This window comes from Tupaia chinensis, unplaced genomic scaffold (genome assembly GCF_000334495.1).
Source record: "Tupaia chinensis unplaced genomic scaffold, TupChi_1.0 Scaffold143757_1, whole genome shotgun sequence".
Lineage (NCBI taxonomy): Eukaryota > Metazoa > Chordata > Mammalia > Scandentia > Tupaiidae > Tupaia > Tupaia belangeri.
Genome location: NW_006203606.1, coordinates 134,520 through 145,566, shown reverse-complemented (window position 1 = coordinate 145,566; position 11,047 = coordinate 134,520). Strand labels below are relative to the sequence as shown.

Sequence of the window (11,047 nt, the reverse complement as noted above, 5' to 3'; positions counted from 1 at the left end):
GCAGGAATGAGCATTTCTCCTGTGGATATACAGTGAAGTCATTTATCCCTTAATGGTCCATTGTACATTTTATTTCAGGCTGGACATGAACTATTCCTTACTGTTTTTTTGAAACACTTTAAAATATCTTAAGATAACTTGGAAGTGTTATATATCAAATTAATTTGCTACCTAAATAACAAATAAAGTAAATATCTCTGTTTAGCTTTTCTTGTGATCACCCACATTGGGTGAGACAAAAAAGGAGTCTGTTCTAAACCTTGTCATTTGCTAACTCTATTTGAGTTAGTGAAAACTGGTACAGTGTTCTGTTTAGTTTTTGACATGTAACTTGTGACTGTACAATAAACTTGAGCATATGGTGCCACTTTTGTGTATGGGCTTTTTCCTTTCCTTCTATTATGTTGTTTTGTTTTTTAATCACATGAGCCAGCAATGATGCATTAAAAGGATAACCTCGTGGGACCAGCAGGTGACGTGGTGGTTAAGGTGCTGGACACTCCCACATAGCCGACTGCGGTTCGAGTACCGGACCTGGTGGCTTGCTTTATCACTTCCCCCCTCTCTCTCTGTATCTCTCTCTGATCAAATTAAAATAAATGAGTGAATAAATGAAATTAAATAATATTTATAAAAAAAGGATGACCTTGAAGGTATGACATACCTCTCTGAAGCTCAAATGATCAGTATTAGTTTTTTAAAAATAATTATTTATTTAATTTTACTTATTTATTCATTTATTTTAATTTGACCAGAGAAAGGGACAGAGAGAGAGAAAAAGAGAGAGAAAGAGAGAGGAAGTGAGAAAGCAAGCCACAAGTCTGAGACTCAAACCATGGTGGGCCATGTGGGAGTGTCCACACCTTAACCATCATGCCCCCTGCTGGTCCCCAGCAGTGTTAGTTTTAAAGAAAGGAAACACAAGGAAACCCTTGGAGGGGCCAGCAGGCACATACATGGCCTACTGTGATTTGAGTCTCAGACTCAAGAACGTGAAAATCATGCTGGGTGAGAATGGACAAGAGGAGATTGCAGTGTGGCTATCCCACCTGGGGGGTGATTTCTCAATTTCCCTCTGTCTCTCTCCAATGAGCACATGTACCCTACAGCAAAACCGTGAAAAATAAGTAAATAAAAACCTTAGTAAGGTAAATATTCTAAATTTAATTATACTGACCTTAATTATTTTAACCTTACCAGATTGTCTTATAAATTTTATAATTTTATAAATTAAAAGCATCTATTACTTCATTTAACAATTTTTTACACATCTGCAATTCTAGTATAAAATGCCTTTACTAATGTAAGGCAGCAGAAAAATAATACATATGCTTCATAGTTTATTCAAATGAATTCATAGGAAAAATCTACTGGTTTCCTATCCACTAAGAGTGATTGAATTTAAGTTGTGAAAAGAAAAGGTAGTTTGCTACCAATGACCTCCCATAAAGGTTATTATGGAAGAGTATGGATTATCATAACATTATTTTGTTAATATTCATTTTCTTCAAAACTTTATCGATGTTTATTGTTTTGAAAATTTTATATTTATATCCTTCTCTACCTTCAGACTCTGAAGGCATACTATCTCTTCCTGTTGCTGCATAATCTAACACTTAGGGTTCATTTGATGACTAGACATGATTTGCTGTCAGAATAGTTCTCAGAGGTAAAAAGCAGGCAGGGTAGTTTTAGCAGCAGCAGCAACATCTTTGTATGGCTTTGTATAGTTCCCTTAATGCTTTTTAATCAAACTTTATTATTTAAAAAATGAAAAGGAAAATAGAAAATGTCAGTACCAAGTGTAATAACAAGATTGAGATAATTATGTTAAGAAAAGAAGTGGCAAAATTTTGGCTTTAATCAGAGTTGTCAGATGTAATTGACATCCTTGGGCAAAGATAGAAATAAAATGACCGAACCAATAAAATGCTCAAGGGCTAGACAGTGGCACAGTGGTAAAATACAACATACAGTGAGGCAATCTCACTTGGAAAGGTTTCTAATTCAAATCCATAGGTCTCCCAGGGTATGCCAGAAATGTGCCTGCCCATGATCCAGAAGTAGCTGAAAGCTAGGTTGGATGGTGGTGGCATCAAGACCCAATTGGGAGTGCTCATTGGCTTGCTTTCTCAGAAGAAACAAATCAACCTAAAGGTGCTAGTAATGTTATGTGCCAAACTTTTCTAAAAGGCGTGGAATCTTAAAAGATTATCATTTTTGGTTCAATAGTAAAAGAAAGTCTCTTCTAACATGCAAAATTTTGGAAATTGTGCCTTTATGTACTTTTGGGATCCATGACAGATGAAGAAGACTGCCGGGAACCATACTGCTTTCCTGTAGTGAGAGGTTTTATTAGATTAAAGGGAAATGTGTGGATTAAATACATCTGAGCTCTAACCACACCCAGTTGTCAGTACCAGTCACTATTACATTTTGTCACTGTTGCCTACCAATCACAGTGGAAAGTTTCTGACTTTCTGGAATGCCGGTCAGGAATAAGAAATAGATGCACTTTAATCTTTGAATTTGGAAATGCTAAATTTTTTTATATAAATATCCTGCTTAATTAATGTCTAGGGACAGCAGATGGTGTGGTGGTTAAGGCTCTGGACACTCATATGGCTGACTGTGGTTCATGTCCCACACCTGGTGGCTTGAAAATCATCCTGGGCACATGTGCATGTGCCTAAAATACCAAGAGGAGACTGGAGGAGAAGAAATTGCGGTGTGGACATCTCTCCCAGGGGGTGATTTCTCACTTTCTCTGTTGTTCTTTTTCTATGGTGAGCACACCTGCCCTATGACAAAAAACTTTTAAAAAATGTTGTATGATGGCTGTTTTCGGATGGTCGCTTCTTGGCAGAGGTCGCTTCTTGGCAAATCCTCTTTCAGTAATCAGGAAGAAGTAGGGGTGGTTTGCTCTCTGATTGGCATAGATATTTTCATCATCAAAATGGGATAAGTTATAGCTTAGTTGCTGTTGTAAAACTAAGAGAGAAGGGCTGGCCTCATAGAGTGGTGGCTAAGTGCTATGCGTTGGGAGCCGAATGCCAGCCACATGGCTGACTGAGGTTCCAGTCCCAGCCCCAGAGGCTTAAAAATCATGCTGGGCATATGTATGCATATGTCCCAAATTCTGATGAGATGGAGGAATGAAACAGAAGGAAAAGGATTGAGTCATGATTATGCCCCATTGTTGGGAAGTGGTTTCTGTCTGTCTCTGCTGGGCATATGTATGCATATGTCCCAAATTCTGATGAGATGGAGGAATGAAACAGAAGGAAAAGGATTGAGTCATGATTAATGCCCCATTGTTGGGAAGTAGTTTCTGTCTCTGTTGAGTGTGCACGCTCTCTGACATTAAATAAGTAATACTGGCAGTGGAAGTATCAAGAAGATGTTATGACCAAAACAATAAACGTGGGCCTGGAGACTGTTTAGGTAGAAATGAGAAAGGAGCAGCTGACTACCTAGAGGATGCCCGTTCAGAAAACCATGGTTGGTGGTCTGCTTGTCTGTGCTGTCCTGGCAGGTTTGCTAAAGAACACTGTGGTCTTGTAGGGCTGACTGTGAGCAACAGGTCACACGAGTGGCTATGAATATTGTATGCAAAAATTCTTGACGTTCTTGGTCAAATGCCTAAAAATGCAGCATATAGAAAATATATAGAGCAAATAACAAATGAGAGGCTGGATATGGTGAAAGTGGAATCAGATGTTAAAAAATTAGAAGACCAACTTCAGGGTGGTTAAATAGAAGAAGTGATCCTTCAGGTAGAAAATGAACTAAGTCTGGCAAAAAAAAAAAGTGATGAAATGGAAACCGTGGGAGCCAATAGCGGAAGAACTTGCTGCTAACCAGTGGAAATGGCCAATATAATCATCATTAAAGGACTTTGGTGGGTTGATGGGAAACTGATGTAACTAAATGTCCTGTTACATTAAACCTGTTTACATATTCTTGACATCTTATAGTCAGGAAAATGCATACAAAACATATTTAAGAAATTTGTTAAATTTTTTGATTATGGAAATAGGGTCTCATGAATAAGTTTCTAATTGTTAAAGTATTCGGTCAAATTACTTCAGAGAGAATTTTTCTTTAAACAGAGATTGTGGGGAGATTTCAAAGTTGATTAGAAAAATTCCTATAGATATTCAATGTAGACTCTATAATTGAAATGTGAACTATCTTAAGTAATATATTCAAGAGAAAAGGGACCTAATTATTACTACATCTAAACACATTCATAGATCAGTATTGGAATATTGGAAGTCAAGTCATATGGGTAAATAGGTTCAGTTATAAGATTAGGTGGTGATAAAATTTTAAATTGCGACTAACCTTCTTGACTGTGATCTTACGTATGTAAGTTAAAAATTAAATATATAATTACATACTGATTGCCAAATCCAAAAATAAAACCAGCATGGTAAAAACAGACAAGAGAAAAGGCAAAGCCGTGCATATGTTAAGCTTTTTTTAACGTTTTTTGATCGCTTAAACAATGTACATAAGGAAACTAGAAGGAGGCAGATCTGGAAATACTGAGAATAAAGGAAGATGCAGGATCAGCATCAAGAGATTAGGTAGAACAGTCTCAAGGAATGTTTTGGCTCAGGAGCTGTCACAAGCTGACCACCACTGGCCTGGCATGCCCTGTTTGGCCTGAAAATTTTTCAAAATAAGTGAATTTGTTAACATTAATGTATCAGGAAAGTTCACTCAAAAGATTGAGATTCCAACTTTTTAAAAAAGAATTATTTTATTTATTATTGTTGGTTTAATTTGTTATAGGGCATGTACACTCACCAGAGAGAGAGAGAGGAAAAGTGAGAAGGCAAGCCACCGGGTCCTGGACTTGAGCTGTGGTTGGCCGTATGGGAGTCCAGTGCCTTAACTACCATGCCATCTGCTAGACCCAAGATTCTAGCTTCTAAAAAGCTGCAACATTCCAATGATCAGAACCAACATTATCTCATGGATATAGCATTGGAGCAAAGTCTGTTTTAAGACAGGTAATTTTTGAGATTACTCAGAAAGGCATCTGTTTATTACATTAGAGTAGACCCTCATTACTCAGTTACTTGGTCTCTGTAACTCCCAAAGAAGAGCCTACTGAAATTGTAAATGTACCAGAATTACAACCTGATGAGTTTGCCATACCAAACACTGTCCAGGTTATATCCAAAATGCCCTCCATATTTGTTTCAGTCTATTCACCTGCACATAAGCTCGATCTAAAAACAAGGCAACTTGATGGCAGATATTCCAATGTTTTTGGCACACTTGATTGACTCAATAGAGAAAAGATCATGACTTTCCCATGACACAAAAATGTGTAAGTTCCCAAAAATGGGAAAGTCATGACACATTTTTGCAAAAAAAAATCGGAAAAGTATGTCATGACTTTGCTGATGACCTAATAATTTCATTGTCCAGAGTAGAATCATAGATGTTTACAACTTGAAAGGGGCTTACAATTCCAATTACAGCAGAGTAGCTTGTATTAGATAATGATAAATTCTATATAAAACAGGAAAGACACTGAAGACTAAAAACAGTCAGAATGGGAAGGATTTGACACTTAAAGAAGGAATCTACTTTCCTTTGAGGTTGCTACCTATTGTGTGGGTAAAATACAAGCAGAAAATTGTTCTCTCATTTCCTGGAATAAAGAGACTGCCACTGTGGCCAGAAATTGATGGGAGAAATCAAAAAAGGAAGCAGCCACAGGGTGGGAGGAGAACATTTTCCCTCACACCCTTGGCTGACCTCTCTGAACTGTGCATGTTTTAGTAAGGCTTTAAGGGACCCAAAGTGAAAATGACAGGTGGAAGGCTGAAGGAACTGAGCAGTTATTCCAGCTTCTGTCTACTGCAGGAGAAATAAGAGATGGGGGGTTCAAGTCTTACCCAGTCTCAGGACCTTGGAAAAAAAGCCTTGTGGAAACCTCCTAGGATCTATGCCTTAGAAATAAATACTGCATCCCAAGATTAATTAATTCACCCTAGGATTAAAAATAAAACCAGAGTGGGTCCACCCTAATAAAGCATAAGACCAAGCTTGCCCAAGTTTAAGGTGACCCTCTTCTAATTTAACTGTCTAAACTAGTAAAACCTGTTCCTTTCAAAGCAAAAGCACACAACCTAGAGATTTAGTAATGTATTACGTACAATGTCCAGTTTGTGTGTGTGTGTGTGTGTGTGTGTGTAAATGGGAAGAAACAGGAAAATGTAACCCACAGTTTTGAAATTAATTGATCAACAGGAACATACCCACAGGCAATTTAGCAGCTATGACTTTAATAAATATGTTAGAAAATCTGTACAAAAACATGAATATCATAAAGAGGTGGACATTTTAAGAGAGGTTTGGAAATTAGTAAAAACACAACCAATGGAAATTTAGGATTAGGAAATTATATCTGAGGGTTCAGTTATGAGATGATATCTGAGGATTCAGCAGATGATGTAATATTTATGTAACTCTACTCCTATGTAGTTGACTGTAATTTCAGTCCCAGACATGGTGGCTTAAAATTCATGTTCGATTGTCCCAAAATAAATTTGTACTTTGATACAAAAAAAAAAAAAACTCATGCTGGGTGCATGTGTGTGTGTGTGTGTGTGTGTGTGTGTGTGTGTGTGTGTGCCCAAAGTCCCTAGAGGATAATGGAGGAGAAGGGACTGTGGCATGGCCATCCCCACAGGGGGTGATTTCTCGCTTTCTGGCTTTCTCTCCCTTTCTGTTCCAGCAAATGCACATGCCCTATAGCAAAAAAAATCTATCTCTAATATGTATTTACAAAATCAGAAATTCATTGGAGGGGACTTAAGAGTACAGTGGACAGAATTTAAGAAAGGATCTGTGAATTTAGAAACACATCCAAACTGAAAAACAAAGAGAAAATATTAAAAAAGTACACAGACTCATTCACTTGGACAATTTAGCTGAAAAACGAGTCTCAGATGGGCAGATATTAAGGGAAGCCAAAAAAATGTCAAAATTGGGTTAAAATATTTACAGGCAGGATTGGGATTTGCATCGGCTTATTCAAACTTCAGTCCAGTGGGCCTTCTGCTGTGCACCACAGCCTAGGTTACTAGACACAGCTCATAAAATAGACTTGCTTTATCTAGTGAGTAGACTGGGATGCCTGATCATCAATAAATACAACACTAATATTTTTTCCAAGCAGTATGTTTATTCACTTTCTAAACTGCTGACTTTCCTAGAAAGTTATAGGGTTAGAGGCCTTTTACACCTTTCTTTTTTTGTCAGTCTCATCTCCTGAAGCATAACAAATAAGTTGTTTCACTAAAAAAAATGTTTAAATTTTGATTGTGGTTCTTACACAGTAATTTACTTTTATGATTTAAAAAACTTGTTTCAAAGTAATTAATATCAAAGTGCTTTTACTCTATTTGTCAGATATTAGAGTGTTGAAATGGCATCTGCAGGGATCACTTTTTAGTTAATCCTGCATCCAGAATATTAATTAGTTATTGCGAAGTTATTCACGAAAAAGCAATAATTGATGTATACTGTTAGTAGTAGTATTTAATTTGGAGAATTATGCTTTCTGACAGAGTAATAAAACATATTATTATTATTTACTGCCAGAGGATGTGTGTGCTTGCCTGAGTGACAGAAAGAGAAAGCACACTTCAATAGGACATAATTACACCGCAATCTTTTTTCCTCCACTTTTTTCCCCTGTCAGGATTCTGGGCACCCACATGTATTTGCCTAGCATGTTTTTCCTTTTTTTTTTAAGGAGAGAGATCTTGCTATAGGGTGCGTGTGCTCACAGGAGAGCTGGAGAGAGACAGAGAGACACAAAGAAGCAAACCCCCACCCCCTGCCCCTGGCAAGGAGGTAGCCATGCTGCAATCCCTTCTCTTCTTGGGATCTTGGGCATGCATGCACACATGGCTCAAGTGAGTTTTAAGACACCAGATCTGGAACTGGACTTGAACCATGGTTGACTATGTGGGAGTCCAGAGATGTAATCATTATACCATCTGTTGGTCCCTGTCTAGCATGTTTTTCAAGGAACGAGGGCTAGGACTTTTTTTTTTTTTTTTTTTTTTTGGGAGGTTTTTGCTAAAAGGCACATGCACTTGCCAGAAAGACAGAGAGAGACAGAGACAAAAAGCGAGAAATCACCTTCCCAGGGGGGTGGCCATGCCACTATCCCTTCTCCTCAATTCTCCTCACAGGATCTTGGGCACACATGCACATGTGCCTGGCGTGAGATTAAGCCACCAGGTCCAGGACTCGAACCACAGTCCATTATAGGGAGTCCAGAGACATAGACATTATTGCCAACTGCAGGTCCCTGGGGCCAGGACTTTAACTATGGTTGACTATGTGGGATCCAGCTCTCCATGCACTGGTTTAAACTATTGTGCTCTGAGGCCAACACATAAAAATTATTTTTGCTTTGTGCAGGGTACATAATGAACTTCCATAGAAAGTTCCAGTGGCTTACAAATTTTCTCAAACTTGAACAATGTGATTAAAGCTGTTTTTGAGATTCTAATAGATATAAACACCTTTAAAGATATCATCACCTAATTGGCAGAGAAGTTAACAATTTTGATTTTTTTAGTATAATTTAGTGAGGGAATAAAAGGGAAAAGTTTATGAAAGAATAAGTAAAGTTCCAGACTTCTCCAGCAATTACGTCCAACATTCATTAAGATAACGTATCCCCAAGTTCCCCAGATTAGATCGTGAACATCTTCAGGTGGTTATTATGTTTACCAGAGTTCATCTCTGGCCTCTAAAGATTCACGTCAGTCTCATACAGAAATACATTCAACCCGTCCCAATTTCTCAAAAATTTCAAACCATTTATCACATCCATTGAAAGTCCAAAATCCCATCTCAATTTAGTCAACTCAAATGTCCCAAAGCTCATCATCTAAATCATTTAAATTTGGTGCAGGTGAGGCTCAGGACTTGATTTGTTCTTGAGTACAATCCTGTGTAGAACTGCAAAACTATTGAAACAATTTACACGATCCCATATGTGATGATGGAACAGGCAAATAACAAGAGTCATAGACGCTCTGATTCTCAAAAGGAGAAAATGGAAAGAAAAACGAAGTCACTGGTCTGAAGTAAAAAGTTCAACCAGGCAAACTCCACTTAGTTGTTTTTTTAGAGGTTTTTGCCATAGGGCATGTGTGCTTGCCAGAGAGAGAGACAGAGACAGAGACAGTGAGAGGTAAAGTGAGAAATCACGCCCTAGGGGAGTGGTCATGCCACAATCCCTTCTCCTCTATTCTTCTCCTAGGATCTTAGGCATGCACGTACGTGTGTGTGGTGTAATTTTCAAGCCACTGGGACCAGAACTCAAACGGCGGTTGACCATGTGGGAGTCCAACAATGTAACTATTGTGTCACCTGCTGGCTCCGACTCCATTTAGTTTTAAGGCCTGTGTGAATAATTGTCTGTGACTCATGGCTTTACCCTTTCAGTCTTCTTTGTCCCCCCATGTTATCAGTCTTTCATGACAGTAAAATTTTCTTAGTCCAACTTTTTAAAAAATAATTACTCATTTATTTAATTCTATTTGTTATTATTCTTTTTTATTTTGACCAGTGATAGAGAGAGAGAGAGAGAAAGGGAAAGTGAGAAAGCAAGCCACCAGATCCAGGACTCAAACAGTGGTTGACCATGTGAGAATCCTGCACCTTACCCACCACTCCACCTACTGGCCCCCTAACATCTTTCTTTTCTTTTTTTTTTTTTTTTTTATTCTATCAATTTCTGAGTAAGCTGGTAATGTTTCTGCAAATGTAAAATTTGCAAGGACCATATGGGTCTCTTGTGTATGCCATGAGGATTCATTCCATTAGACAACAGGCCCCTCCCAGATCTTTCCTAACAATCTAATCTCTATTTTTGGTTTCTGTCAAGATGTGTGACGGAATCTATGATTCCCATGTTTACTCTCTTGAAAATAAAAAGTTCTATAGCTGGGTAGAAGTGCAGAGGTAAAATGTGACATTGTACAAGACTGACCCACATGGAAAGATTATATGTTCGTGTCTGGAGGCCTTCCTGAGTATGCTGGGCACACAACATGACCATAATCCAGGGCTGGCTGAAGCCGGGGTTGATTATGGAATCAGTATCAAGGTTGGGGTGCTGCCTCTCCCTCTATCTCGTTCTGTCTCTCTCACACATGGGAATAAATAAATCAATAAAACACACTTTAATAAAGAAAAAATCTGAGATATTAGCAGAAGTCTGTATAGCCTCTGCAGCCAACTTTCTTGACAGTCTCTTAGCATCTTAGCATTACCTTTTTTTGTTTTGTTTTGTTTTGAGAGATTTTTGCTATAGGGCATATGGGCTTGCCTGAAGAGAGAGAGAGACGGAAAGTGAGAAATCACTCCCCAGGGGCATGGCCGTGTCGCAATCCCTCCTCTTCCATTGTCTTCTTATAATTTTGGGCATACACTGACGCATGCCTGGCATGAGTTTTAAGCTGCTGGATCCAGGACTCGAACCATGGTTGACTATATGGGAGTCTAGCGATATAACCTTTATGCCACCTGCTGTTCCCAGCATTACATCTTACTAATCTGTCTTTTTTGAAAATTTCTCAAAGTTTAAATTTGTTGAGAGTCCCGGCTCTCTTAGTTCAGTTTTTAATTTATTTGTATATTTTTAAAAACACAGTTTTGTGTGAGAGGACAACAGGTGGCATGGTGGTTAAACATGCTGGACTCCCACATGGCTGATTATGGTTCAAGTCCCAGACATAGTGGCTTGCTTTCTCACTTTCCCTGTCTCTTTCTCATTCTATCCCTCTCTGGTCGAATTTAAATAAATAAATAAATAAATTTAAATAAAATAATTCTTAAAAAAAAATTAAAACAGGGACCAGCAGTTAGTGTAATGGCTATGTCGCTGGACTCCTGCGTAGTCGACTGTAGTTCAAGTCCTGGACCCAGTGGCTTAAAACTCACGCCGGGCACGTGTGCGTTCATGCCCAAGATCCCGAAAGGAGAATGGAGAAGG

General features: G+C 38.3%; 1 pseudogene; it reads left to right on the top strand.

The window, feature by feature from the left end:
- Positions 1–3,480: 3,480 nt before the first annotated feature.
- Positions 3,481–3,882, top strand: LOC102469414 (NADH dehydrogenase [ubiquinone] 1 alpha subcomplex subunit 5 pseudogene; annotated as a pseudogene).
- The last annotated feature ends 7,165 nt before the right edge of the window (positions 3,883–11,047 follow it).